At 63.9% G+C, this 4,954-nt stretch overlaps 1 protein-coding gene across 1 annotated transcript in view; it reads right to left on the bottom strand.

The window, feature by feature from the left end:
• The window catches only part of EMIHUDRAFT_448330 (hypothetical protein), a gene marked incomplete at its 3' end in the record, with an annotated part of 2,770 nt that extends 2,549 nt beyond the window's left edge, over nucleotides 1-221 (bottom strand). The window contains exons 1-2 of the mRNA XM_005761743.1: nucleotides 213-221; nucleotides 54-146 (exon numbers count right to left, since the gene is read on the bottom strand). The remainder of the gene's footprint in view (nucleotides 1-53; nucleotides 147-212) is intronic.
• Nucleotides 222-4,954: the final 4,733 nt, after the last annotated feature.

The raw sequence follows: 4,954 nt of genomic DNA, 5'->3' as shown, positions 1-4,954 counted from the left end.
GGCCCCCCCGGGCGGGTGGCGGGGCGACAAGGGTGCGGCTTGGTGGCGTAAGCCGCACCGGCGGCGGCGAGCGGCGCGTAGAAGGACGAGTGCAGCAGTGAGAGGCGCCGCTCGTACTTCCGCTCCGAGGCGTGCAGCTCAACCACCTGTTCAGGCGCGGTGGTGTGAAGAGTTGATGCTCATAGTTCGCAGCGAAAGCGCAGCTCGACCACCGCCACTGCGCGGCCGCGCCACGCCGCCCGCACCTCTCGCCACGCCCACCGCACGGCGGCGCCCCGCGTGCGAGCCTATGATAGGCGAGCGCATGGGGTTTCCCACTCTCTCTCTCTCTCTGTCTCTGTCTTGTGTGTGCGCGGGCGTTGCGGGAAGCAAGAGGGGTACTAGCATGCTTGCTGAGTCAACAAACCCCGCGTACAAGGCCCGGTGGGTGCGGTGGGCAGAGCGCGCGCCTGGACGCGCGTCGCGAGGACGGCCCACTCCGCGGCGCTGGAGGCGCGGCGCGGCAGGACGTCTCCAATGCCTGGCGAACGCTGCCTGCGGTGCACACACACGCAGGTTGGGGTGTGGAATGCCAAGGCTGCTCATGGCTGTACCCCGGGTGCGACACAGCGCGCCACGCTCACTCTCGCGCATCTAAAAGCTGAGGTGCCGCATCGGGCCGCGGAGTGTGGCCGCGCGGCTAGAGTGCAGCACGCCGGCGTCCTTTGCGCCGGGGCTTGCGGCAGCAGCCTCCCCCAAAGCAACGGGCGTGCCTGTCGGGCCTTTGGAGAGCGCGCCACACGCGTGGACGCCGGCTCCGCAGCGGATGGAGGGGAGCGGCGTTGAGACGAGGCTGTCGTCATACTCGGACTCGACCTACCGAAAAGGGACAGGAGACTCCAGCGCGTGCGGTTGATGCAGGCCGCCCCGCCCCAGAGGGCCCGGACCAGGCTGGCAAAGCTCGGCGTCGGAGGAGCCGCCCACGCGTCCCGCTGCGCCTCGAGTCTGAGGGGCGGGCGGGCGGTGATGGGGGGATGGGGTTGGGGGGGGGGGGGGCGGCAGTGGGGGCGCGGAGCGAGAGGGCGGGGACGGAGGCGGGCGGCCGGAACGGGCTCTTGAGCAGGCGGTTTGGCTAGCGCAAGCGGCGAGGGCGGGCGACGTGGGGCAGGCGAGCAGACGCCTCGAGCAGAGGCCAAGCAGGGACCGAGACGCCTTGCGAATCGCCTCGCCGCGGGCGGACGCGTCGCCGGTGGCAGCCGCCGCATCGACGCATTCCCGCGCCTCGAGCGCCTCTGCCAGCGCGTACGAGATAAAAGCGACCGCATCCGCGGCGATGCCGCGCCATGGCGCAGCTTGCGGTGGGATGGCAGCCATTCGGCGCCGATCGCTGCTGCACGAGTCGATTGTGCGCGATGCGGGCAAGGCGTCTGCCTGCGGCGTGTCCACCAAGAGAGGCGGCGGCGCTGCGGCGTGGAGGTACGGCTCGGGAGGGTCGGGGTTGAGAGCGCGAGGCGACGGTGACGTTCGCAGCTTGTTGGAGACGTCAACGAGAGGGGCCTCCCCCTCCAGGGCCCCGGCCGGCGGCTGCGCGGAGGACCGCTCCTCGATGCACAGCCTCAGCTGCGACCGCAGGTTGAGCACGGACTGCCTCGACTTTGTCTGTCTGGGCCGCTGCGCTCCGCCCGCTGCGCCGCCCGGGTGGACGTCGGCGCAGGGCTTCATCTCGTGAGTGATGGGCCAGCGCGACCACCGAGCAGCAATTCAAGCGCCCGTTGGCTGTCTTTTCTTTTGTCGTGCCAGTGTGCTGTGAGAGAGGCTTGTATCTTAAGAATTCTTTTGCCTTTCTTCAAGTAGGGCAAAAAGGGCCACAGTCCCGCTATGGGACTCGCAGTTCGCGCGTGCCAACAGGTTGAGAGTCCCAAGAGTGCCCGACCGACCGACAGAATCACCTGACAGCACCTGACAGCCTGACAGCCAGGGCTCAGCCGCGGACGACCATGACGTCGGCCAGCGGGACCCCCCCGTGCGGGGGATTTCGATGGCTGTCAGCGCTCCTCCGGGCTTTGCATCACACCTCCCATTCACGCACGTAGCTGAAGCAAGTACTCGTAAAAACGGCGCGTCAAATGCAGCATCCAGGCGTCTAAAGAAGACGACATGAATGGTTCACAGAGAATGTGTTCAGACCTTTGCGCGGGGGGTGTGAACAGCCATTCCGCGTGGTTGAGGGGTTGAAGGGGTCTGTCAACCACTTGGTTGAGGGTTGAGGCCTCTGTCAATTCAAGCGTCCCGGGGGTCGGTCTTTTCTTTTCTGCTCCTGTGTTAGTGCCAGTGCGCGCCAGTCCCGTGCCCAGTGTTGTGCGAGGGAGTTTTGTTGTAAAATTCTTTTCTGCTCGTCTTCAAGTGACGCCGTTATTCGCCACCCCCCTTGTATTCCGTATCGCCTTACGTACTTACTTCTGACGTATTCGCCACCCCTCTTGTATTCCGTACGTATTCTCGGAGCGGAAGCTTCGTGCAGGACTGACGAGGGGGCAACTCGAGTCTACTCTCAAAATAACGCTAAGACCAGACACAGGCCAGAGCGTGCGAGATGGGGCACTTGGGGCTACGGCCCTCACTCCGAAATAGGTGGGGCGTGGTGCTGGGCACGGTACATGGCGACGCGAGGCGGCGGCGCGGCGCGGCGGCGGGCGACGCAGGGCGGGGCGGCGCGACCACCTGCACTGGCCTCTGGTCTCTGGCCTTTTTGGAGCAGGGCAGTGGTCGCGTCGCCCATGTCCGGACCAACACCCCGACCGGCGAAGACGGAATATACTCCGTGCCGGCGGCCCCGTCGGCGGCGGCGTCGATCGGATCGCGTCGCGCCGGCGGGGGTGGTGACCGAGCGGGCAATTGCTCCGCTGGCCGGCGCGGGGTCGCGCCAGCGGGGAACAGGTGAGTAAGGCGGCATCGACGCTGAACGGTCTCGAAACCCACCCCACCACACTGAAAGACCACCGGCCAGTTGACGACACTCGACACACTCCCAGACGCCCGCCGATGAAGCCGGGAGGATGTATGGAGGAATGGTAACGACCTCTCCAGATTGGTTGAGCCCCGGCATCGATGGTGGGAAGAGGGAGGATCCCCCCCCCTTCCTCAGTTCAATCCCCGAGAGGAGAGGCAGAGCCTCAGGCAGAGCCTCTGGCGCGGTGAGACCACCCGTAAGCTCTCAAGGCCGACCCCCCCTCCGGCCTAGTTGGTCGAAGCGCCGACCTTTAGGTCTAACAAAACAGACATTTTGAGGTGTTGGACGGACGGAAAAACACCCCCCTTTTATGCCTGACCCTGGGCATGGCCTCTCTGGGTGTGAGCTGGGTCGGCCACCTCCGGGTCTGCAACTCGCACGGTGGGGCCGCATCCGGGCGAGCATCCGAGGCCTGCGGTTGTCCTTTCGCTGCGCGCGACCGCCATGGAGATCCGTTGCACACAGATCAGTGGTTTTGTCGACTTTTGCTCAATCTCTGTGCACTCGCACCGCCAGAGGCCGCGCTCGGAGAATGTGCCGCAATGCTGCTGCGTCACTCAGTGGATTGAGCCGCGGCGCAGGCTCCATCGGTGAGCTGCGGCGGCGCGCCGGCCGCTCCATGCATAGCTCTCCGGCGAGCAGTCGCGAACGCGTTTTCCGTCCGTCGTTTCATCGAGTTTGCCCGAGTGGTAAAATGCAATCGAATTTGCCCGAGTGGTAAAGTGCAACTTTGGCATTTGGTAAAAGTTGCCCGAGTGGTCTGATGGGAAAAAACCAAAGCACTTGTGGCCCCAAGAGCTATAAAGGTCAACATCCCCTCCGGCTACGACAATGTGAACCTGATCTGGTCCTCACGGGGTTGACCCGTCTCCTCCAGATCGAAACGGACTTCATGCACGGCCGGGCAATATTTCTTCGTTACTATTATTATTTGATGCTTTTTGCACGGCTGAGCCCCCCCCCCCCCTCCCCCCTCCCCCGCGCCCATTCCCTGCCCTCTCCCGCCTCACACTCCGTCAGAGCCCCCTCCCCTCTTGCACAACAGGAATTCTGACAATTAACCAGATGAACCCCTCTCCCGCCATCCCCTGCAGGTGCAGGGGAGAAACATAGTGAAAATTGATGGGCTTGCCCATCCCGGAGTGGTTCGACTCCACGCAAACCCGAGACGGTGACGGGGGGCGTCGTACGGTGGTCTCATGCCCAGTGAGGTAGTGCATCTGACTACCCCGGATCCTGCTGAACAAGTTCCTCTTGTAGCTCGATCGGTCACACCGCCATCGCCGTCGGGGAGAGAGGGGACGACACTGCTTCGGCAGCGTGCACCTCGATCCTGTACCGTGTTTGTTAGGACCCCCCCCGAGCCCCGATGAACACACCAGTGAGGGAGGGCGAGACGATCGAGGGGTCCCGTACCATGCGGAATCGACCCTATCCAGTGCTCAAGTGGAAGTGCTCACCAGACAGGCAGGAGCTTCTCTCGGAGGTTTTGCGCAAAAGGTGGCCTAGTTGGTCGAAGCGCCGACCTTTAGGTCTAACACTAACACAGACAGGTGCACCACGTGGAGCCGCCTAAGTAAGCCGCTGCGAAAAGAGTTGCTTTAAGGTCCTCCGGGCCCCTTTAGGGAGGCAAACCCTGGCCGGCCCCTAGAACCCCAGGTAAGGCCCAGGTGTGGCCTAGGGCATCAGAAGGGACCAAGAGGAGTCCAGTCTGAGCCATAGAGCCCATGTCTTTGCCCCCGAAGGTCGCGTTCAAATGCCCGGAACGGACGTTACAGTGGTGTCCGGCCGGCGCGATCACCGAGCTGTGACGCTCAGGGAAGACTGATGAGGTGCTGGTTTCTTTGCCCAGGGCTGGCCTACGGCCCGTGCTGGATCAGCTGAGCAAGGTTTGGGGAGAATCCTATAGTAGGATCTTCAGATATTTTCACGGATGCCCGAAATCACCCGTTTTGCCCAATTTCG

Source organism: Emiliania huxleyi (genome assembly GCF_000372725.1).
Source record: "Emiliania huxleyi CCMP1516 unplaced genomic scaffold EMIHUscaffold_7, whole genome shotgun sequence".
NCBI classification, from domain to species: domain Eukaryota; phylum Haptophyta; order Isochrysidales; family Noelaerhabdaceae; genus Emiliania; species Emiliania huxleyi.
Note: the sequence above shows the minus strand (reverse complement) of the source record. Positions and strands in the feature narration are given on the sequence as shown.